The 8,914-nt window shown below is 41.1% G+C and overlaps 1 protein-coding gene across 8 annotated transcripts in view; it reads right to left on the reverse strand.

The window, feature by feature from the left end:
• LOC135112650 (alpha-1,3-mannosyl-glycoprotein 4-beta-N-acetylglucosaminyltransferase B-like) overlaps positions 1-8,468 on the reverse strand; it is a 47,375-nt gene extending 38,907 nt beyond the window's left edge. For 6 of the 8 annotated variants that reach the window (XM_064027260.1, XM_064027261.1, XM_064027259.1 and 3 more), the window contains exon 1: positions 7,688-8,468. The gene's annotated coding sequence lies outside the window, so the exon portion shown is untranslated. Of the gene's footprint in view, positions 1-1,491; positions 1,534-7,687 lie in introns of all 8 variants that reach the window. The other 2 variants (XM_064027256.1, XM_064027262.1) reach the window with 2 other exon arrangements.
• Positions 8,469-8,914: the final 446 nt, after the last annotated feature.

Consider the following 8,914-nt stretch of genomic DNA (forward strand, 5'->3'; position numbering starts at 1 on the left):
CTTGATCACTTCAGGCGTTCATAAGGATTAATTTCAAAGTACACAGAGATGATTACTCGGGTTCTCACAGGTGTTTATAGACCAGTTCCACAACCACCTTTTTTTTGTTTGCTAGCTAACCAACAAAGTACTTCGCCAGTGATCGGCAGCTGTTTTTCGTTTGGCGAAGTACAAAAAACTGGAATCGGTAACGTGATAGGGCCAATTTTCAGTCTTTTTGTAAGCTATCCAACCAGAACGCTTCCCATATTGGTGAGCTCCCGAAGAAAAAATAAATAAATAAGAGGATTGTTTCTCTTGGACAGCTTACGAAGAGACTGTGGAACTGGCCCATATCTAGTGTTGGTATAGAATTCTTCGCTTTACTATCGCACCTGTCACTGAAATTATGCACTTTTGTAATACTTCAACTTGAACTAACAGCCATTTGAAAGAAGTCTAGTTTCATCATCGAGATTTTAAGCAATACTGGGAAAGGTGAGGCGACTAGTGGCAAGGTAACGTCGGCGTCGGTCTGAGTTGGATGGTTAGGCGCCGAAAAAAGACAGCTCTTGGTAGTTTCAGTCAGAAATACTTTGCTCAGAGTTGGATGGTCAGGCGCCGACAAAAGGCAGCTCTGGGCAGTTTCAGTCAGAAATACTTTAAGTTCGAGCAAAATAGGAGTGATTTTTCATTTCATTTTTTGCCCTTTGACTTACAATGACTCCCTACTTTATCAGCAAACATTTTCTTAAGTAGTTTTAATCAGCAGTAGTTATGTACTATTAGCTCAAGCACAATACCTTACGAGTTTCCTTTATTTACCACTTGACTTTTAATGACACACAATTTTGAGTAACACAAGGTAAACTTACTAAGAAAACATTATCTTAAATGGTTTCAGTCAGTGGTGGTACTATTAGTTCACTCACAACAGATGCATTACGAGTTTTTTTCTTTTTAATCTCCGACTTCTAATAACACATAAATGAGGCACCCGCGGTAATCTTACAACGCAAACATTACGTAAACCACACTCACTTAAAAGCTTTACTAAATATTCCATCACCCTCCTCGCTGTGAGTATTACCTTTCCAAAATTACGACGCAAATTTGCAGGAGAGCCTTTTATTAAGCTGACGAGAAGCCACACCACTCAAAGGGTTTAATAAATGCCTGGGGATCGATGAGGGATCTGAAACTTCACGGTGGGATGGATGCAGGGAAGAATTTAAGACTCCTGCACTATAATGACTTGTTTTATGTATGAGGGAGATCGGCCAAGGGCAAAAATTAATAGATGAATAGATAAATAAATACATAAATAAACAAATAGCTGTATCAGGGAGACGCGACAAGAATAGTAATAAAGAAACAGAAAAAAAAAAAAAGTATTAGGGAGATGGGCCAAGGACAAAATATATAAAGATCCATATATAAATACATAAATAAATAAAATCCCGCTCAAATGCCGTTTCCAAATATAAGATAGAAGGAAAATCCAAAACTCACAAGAGGACTGCTTCGCACGGCTCTGCTCCTTCAAGACTCGAACTGTAATAGGAAAACAATTGTTCACTGCGTCACCCACCACACCACCACACTTTCACTCGAGGCACAGTTAGCTTGAGTAGACTGTCTATCTATCTACGTGCAGACCTTATTTTCTTTAGCTATTTTTCTTTAGTTCTCTCTCTCTCTCTCTCTCTCTCTCTCTCTCTCTCTCTCTCTCTCTCTCTCTCTCTCTCTCTCTCTCTCTCTTACTATGTACGGGAGGTTTTGGTCAAGTGCAACTAAATTCATATGAAAAGCCAAAATGAAGATGCCAGTCAGTACAGCAAACAGTTCAAAAGATACTACTTCATACGAAAGACAGTTCAAAATACACTTGTTCATACGCAAAAGTTCAAAAGATATCATTCCCTACAGACAACAGTTCAAAAGCAATATCAGGTTACATTATGAAGCGTCTTGAAATTATTACTGGCTTCTCGCAGCTTCTTTATCTCTGTATATGAGGGGCTCTGGTCTAGGGTAACAAAAAAAAAAAATGGTAAGATAAGAAAAGTCCCACTGAAGATGCTTGTCCCTACAGCAACCCGTTCAAAAGCAAGTCCAGTGTATATTTTGAAGCGTCTTGAAAAAATTGATTTCTTCCAGGTTCTTTCACATTCATCCCTGCCTTCTTTTCTTTTAAGACCTCAGTTAATTTTCAAAGGAAGTCATATCTACTGTAATAAAGGACTCTGGTGACAGGAGACATCAAGATAACTCAAGATTAGGTTTAATCTTTACGGTATCATTTGACGTGTACTGATAGACAGAAACATGATCAATAGTAGTAGTAGTAGTAGTAGTAGTAGTAGTAGTAGTAGTAGTAGTAGTAGTAGTAGTAGTAGTAGTAGTAGTAGTAATGGTTATTGTTGTTGTTGCTGTTGTCACTGTTGCTGTTGTTGTTGTTGTTATTGTTGTTGTTGTAATGGGGGTGGTGGTGGTGACAGTAGTAGTAGTAGTAGTAGTAGTAGTAGTAGTAGTAGTAGTAGTAGTAGTAGTAGTAGTAGTAGTAGTAGTAGTAGTAATACTAGTAGAAAGGAGGAGGAGGAGGAGGAGGAGGAGGAGGAGGAGGAGGAGGAGGAGGAGGAGGAGGAGGAGGAGGAGGAGAGAGAGAGAGAGAGAGAGAGAGAGAGAGAGAGAGAGAGAGAGAGAGAGAGAGAGAGAGAGAGAGAGAGAGAGAGAGAGAGAAATGGCACACACACGCGCAAGCTAAGAATGCTAAAACAAGTGAAAGCAGAGGAGGAGGAAGAGGAGGAGGAGGAGCGAAAAAAGAGAAATGCTGAGGGAGGAAGACCAGAGAGAGGGAGAAAGAAATAGATATGCAAAGGGGAGGAAGAATAAGATCAAGGAAGATGAAGAAACGACCAAAGAGAAAGGGAGAGAGGGAAGGAGAAAGGGAGGGAGATAGAGTGACAGGAGGAAGGAAGAGGGAGGGAAGAACGGGTATCTTTCGAAAAGTGATACGAGAAGGGAGAAAGGAAGGAGATATACCATGGGAGACTGAGACTAAGTTAAAGGGAGATACAGAGAAGTGAGGAAAGTTACAAGTCTATCAGTTTATCAGTTTGTGGCTGGTGAGGTAACTGGTTTTAAAATGCAAAGTACAAGAGATGTGTGGTAATAAAAGGTCTTCTCTCTTACCCCTTTCAATGCGATAGGAAATAATTAACAGCACCAGAAATCATGTATGAAGTCTTTATAAGCATCTACAAGAAAGAAAGGGATTAAAAAGAATACAGTTTGCAATTTCTACCGAGTTTAAAGATTGGAGGTAGCTATATAACAAGTAAAGATGCCTCAGAGTGATTAGTAATTAAGAAAAGATGTAACAAATAGCAGTCAAAGGGTTAACCTATAGACATAATTGCAAACATTCTTCACCTATTATTATTATTATTATTATTATTATTATTATTATTATTATTATTATTACTATTAACATCATTATCATACACTGCTACCAGTCTTACATACGGTGTGTATAAAAGCAATTTTTTTCATTAATTTTTCTTATTTAATTTTGGAAGATAAAAGGAGACAAAAAGGAAGAGGAAATCAGATAAAAAATGATGAACAATTGCACAGGATGTAAAATTGCCTCACTCCATTGTACTTTTATTTTTTAGGAAAAATTTTAGTTACATGTTTATTATATTTACTGCTCATTTGTATCACCTCAGGATTACGTAGAACTGAAAGGCTGACTGAGAATTTCCAGTTATATTTGTTTACATGCCTGATTTTTTTTTCTTATTTTCTATTTTTTTTTCTTTTTTAATCCTCTGTCGATGAATGGTTTGTGTGTGTGTGTGTGTGTGGTGCTTTGCCTGGGCCGCCTCGTGTGGGACTGCCGGCCTGGTATATAGATGGACCAATAGATAGATATAATTTTGTATAGCTAGCCTCCCACTACATTAAGGCCCATGTCCCATTAATACGTAATAAAGCTGTTTCACAAAGTTCAATTTTGATGGAGGAAAAAAGGTGCATGTCCGTAAGATCCTCCTCATATTTACACACGTATTGAAAGCAAGCACAGTCTATTTATTGGTGATATGCATAATCTGAATACTAGATAACAACAAGAAAACCCTATTATATCATGTGGTAACGCCAGTGAAAGCAAGCACAGATCAGAATTTAGCCACGGATGATTAAAGACAACGTTTTCTGAGAACCGGGAAAAGTCACCGAGTCACTTCCTCAAGCTGTAACTGAAAGAAAAACAGGTGCAAGGAGGAGAGGAAAAGGGAAGGATGGAAAGGTGTAAAAAGGAAGGGAGAACACCACACGAAAAGAGGTGCTGAGAAGGGGGAAAAGGGAAGGATGGAATTATATAAGGAAGAATAATGAAAGGGAAAAGACGGAAGAGTAAAAAAAAAAACTCGAGCTACAAATTCATGGGGCCAGTACGTGCATTTTTTTTCACTCATCCTTCCATCTCCTCTGATGCTTGGTGGACTAACTTATCGACATGTAAAAGCTTCCATACGAAGGGCGGCGGCTGACTTACAGGAACGGAAGCAACTAAAACAATTCACACCTTTCGGCTCGCTATGCACCTCTCTCTCTCTCTCTCTCTCTCTCTCTCTCTCTCTCTCTCTCTCTCTCTCTCTCTCTCTCTCTCTCTCATGCAAACATACATATATAGAAAAAGCGACAAAGGGAAGGGTTGAAAGGCACAGGGAAGAACGGAGGCTGTGTACATAAAAAAGGAGAAAGGGAAAGAGAAAGGGAAAGACAGAAAGGCACAGGGAGGAAAGGGAGAGGAAGGGAGGAGAGCGGGTACCATGCTAGATTTTAAAAAGGGGGAAAGGGAAAAATATAAAGGTACAGGAAGGAAGAGAGGAGAGGAGATACATAAAAAAGGGGGAAAGGGAGGGATAGGAAGATACAGGGAAGAAGGGTGGAGAAAAGAGGGTACAGTACTATGCGAAGTCAATAAAAATGGAGACATGGAAGAACAGAAAAGCACAGGGAGGAAGGAAAAGGAAAGAAGAGAAGGTGCCACACGAGAAAGATGATGTGAAAGGAAGAAATGGAAGGATAAAAAAAGAAAAAAACATACAAGAAGGAAAGGAGGAGGAAGGAGGAAAAGGAGAGAAAGAGGGTACAATGCGAAGAGACATCTTAGAAGAGAGATACAGAAAGATGGAAAGATACACGGAAGAAGAGGGAGGAGAAGAGAAAGAATGGGAGAAAGGGAAAGATGAAAAACACACATGAATGAAGAAAGGAGAGAAGAAACCGAGGCATCATGCGCGAAGAGATTTGTACATGAAGAAAGAGAGAGGAAGAGACAGGAAGGTCATACACGGAGGAAGGTACAGAGAGGGAGGATGGTAATGAGTAAGGGAAAGTTAAGACTACATGAGTAAGCAGCTCGCCATTGCTAGCCACGTGTGATGCAAGACAAGAAGGCAACCAATAGCAGTACCTGCATTAATATTCTACATACGCCTGTGAATATAAAGGAAGAACAAACAGCTGAACTGGAGAGAGAGAGAGAGAGAGAGAGAGAGAGAGAGAGAGAGAGAGAGAGAGAGAGAGAGAGAGAGAGAGAGAGAATGGGGGTGGGTGAACAAGGAAAAAAGTTGAAGAAAACATAGAACGTAGAGAATAGGAAAGGAAGAGAAACCTGGAGGAGGAGGAGGAGGAGGAGGAGGAGGAGGAGGAGGAGGAGGAGGAGGAGGAGGAGGAGGAGGAGGAGGCATTATATACACAACTTGCGTTCTCAATTCTCACTATTATTTTTTTTTTGTTTCACATGACAATCTCTCTCTCTCTCTCTCTCTCTCTCTCTCTCTCTCTCTCTCTCTCTCTCTCTCTCTGTGTGTGTGTGTGTGTGTGTGTGTGTGTGTGTGTGTGTGTGTGTGTGTGTGTGTGTGTGTGTGTGTGTTTCGTTTTCTTACACTAACTAAAAAGAATGAATGAATACATGTGATAAAGTCTGCTAAGGTAAGAACAGTTCGACCAGAAAAAAAAAGAAAAAAAAGAAAAAAGAAAAAGAGGATAAAAGAAACTTGACTTGCAAGAGTATAAATACCCACATCTTCACATCTTCACAAATCTTCTTTTCATTTTCTTTTCCTGGCCTTACAAATTTCTGAGGTAGGAATGAACTCGATGTATCAATTAATGTTAGCGTCTAGACTAGGTTACGGGTGAAATGGATATACACACATTAATAGCACGAACTGAACACATTCTGCTGGTCAAGGTCGAAGAATACTGGAAACTGACTTCAGTATAGTGAAAAACTTACACCATCCGCTCCTGGTTTTGATAGCATAGCCCTGGAGAGAGAGAGAGAGAGAGAGAGAGAGAGAGAGAGAGAGAGAGAGAGAGAGAGAGAGAGAGAGAGAGAGAGAGAGAGAGAGAGAAATGCATCAGGGATTATTTTCCTTGAGAGAGAGAGAGAGAGAGAGAGAGAGAGAGAGAGAGAGAGAGAGAGAGAGAGAGAGAGAGAGAGAGAGAGAGAGAGAGAGAGAGAGAGAGAGAGAGAGAGAGAGAGAGAGAGAGAGAGAGAGAGAGAGAGAGAGAGAGAGAGAGAGAGAGAGAGAATTGCGTCAGGGATTCTTTTCTCTGAGAGAGAGAGAGAGAGAGAGAGAGAGAGAGAGAGAGAGAGAGAGAGAGAGAGAGAGAGAGAATTGCGTCAGGGATTCTTTTCTCTGAGAGAGAGAGAGAGAGAGAGAGAGAGAGAGAGAGAGAGAGAGAGAGAGAGAGAGAGAGAGAGAGAGAGAGAGAGAGAGAGAGAGAGAGAGAGAATTGCGTCAGGGATTCTTTTCTCTGAGAGAGAGAGAGAGAGAGAGAGAGAGAGAGAGAGAGAGAGAGAGAGAGTGTGTAATAAGGGTTTGAAAGACACGTCCTACAAAATAGATAATAAACATGTTATATAAGAATCAAGAACATCACATACTGCATGATGTCACTTCCTTCACACACACACACACACACACACATACTAGTACAGAGCGTCCTGCCTGCTACTCGACAGGTGATAAGGTCGAACCCCACTTAGGTCGCTAAAGATTTTTTTCCCCCTGGTTGAGAGGTTACTGAGTGAGTGAGGTCTCAGCCTTCCCCATAGATAGGTCTCAATGAGCGCTTAACTCTTTCAGGGAGGTAACAGTTGGCATCCACGAGTGATTACCATGGTGAATCACACACACACTCACACACACACACACAGGCCATCAGCGTGTACCCCTTCACAATATTCAATATATTCAATAGCGCCTAACCCCTACACTAGTCCACCTACACTATACACGCAGCACATTACCATACCAGCAAGCACTGTACCTTCTCTCACAAACATTACACCTTTCCCTTCTTTTATACCGTAGTTAGTTTTCCTGACAATGTACAGTACGTACAGCATTGTAGAATCAAACAGCTTAATGACAGTTTGCCGTGGATGCTACATTCTTTTATCAGATTGTTCTCAGTTGAAGTGCTCAATGAATTATGCTTTCATGATTACTGATAGTTCAACAAACATTCTGCCTTGCCATTGTTGAAAAATAACCATTAGAACCTAAATAATTATCCATGTGGCTTTAAGAAATAGTTCTGATGGGAGAACAAAGCGTTTCTAAGTATGAGGCCTTAGTTACAAGAGGCATAGGTGGACATGGGTGCACACACTCACCTAACACTCGGATGGAAGCGAGTCTCGTTCACAGGGGAGAGCGTGGGCCAGTGGAAGGCTCGCTGCGTTATAGCATCCTTCTTTTCTTGCACACTTCTTCGTTAAGCACCATTGTTTACCTTCATATCGTATTCAAGACACGGGGCAGTGACGCCGTATTCAACAGCCTGTGTGTGTTGCTGTAGTGTAAGTAGAGTTGAGGGTCGTTACATCGAGGGTGCATCAGCCGTCCTACACCTTCACTTAACATTGACCACGGCTCGATTCCCTGGCATGGCTCATTTTCTCTTGTGTACCTTAGCTCATTTCAATCCTGGGGAGGAAATCTGAGTTCCGCAGATGACTGTGAACTGACAGTGCGATCCGTGTGACGTGAGGAGTATTTTAGTAATGAGAACTGAACTAGGTGTCCGGCGAGGCCCAGCGGTCATGCAGAGGCAGAGCAAGTCTGGCACTGCTTCCACCACCTTCACACACTCTTCTGTGGCTTAAATTATCATCGGCTTTTCTCTCTGTCGGCGTAAGTCACAACATTAATACAAATTCAAGCCCTTCAGGATCTCATAACACCACCTAACCATGTCTAGGGGGCTGAGAACAGGCGGCATTCAGTTATTTCCCGCACAGCACTTGTCCCCGTCAGTATCACATGCCTCGTTTGTTGGCACGAAATCCGATACACAGAGCACGCGACAATGTTCAAGAGGTGGTCATGAAGCAGCAGCAGGAGCCGCGGCACCCTCCCACTCCGCCGTTCTTCGCATCACTGGTATGGTTTGGTTGATGGAGGTAACGCCAGATGACTCCACCAACCATCAGCTGGCAGCCGCACTTCAGATGCCACTTCGCTCTTTACTGCCGCTGCTGCCCTCCCTGTTCTGAGGCGCTTTGTTCGCTCAGGACGATTTTCAAAGGCTACAGAGATTATTTTTTAGGTTCTTATGATTAATATTCTCGTTGTTCAATATTTATTTGACCTTCGTTATGAAAACATATGCTTCAGAATCAGAAAATTTTCACCACAACTTTATTCTAACACACGAACGGGACCAGTGATAATCATGACTGATGACAATGCTAATGATGATGATGATGATGATGATGATGATGATGATAATAATAATAATAATAATAATAATAATAATAATAATAATAATAATAATAATAATAATAATAATAATAATAATAATGATGATGATGGTTATGATAACGATGTTGATTGTGATG

Source organism: Scylla paramamosain, chromosome 24 (assembly GCF_035594125.1).
Source record: "Scylla paramamosain isolate STU-SP2022 chromosome 24, ASM3559412v1, whole genome shotgun sequence".
Taxonomy (NCBI): domain Eukaryota; kingdom Metazoa; phylum Arthropoda; class Malacostraca; order Decapoda; family Portunidae; genus Scylla; species Scylla paramamosain.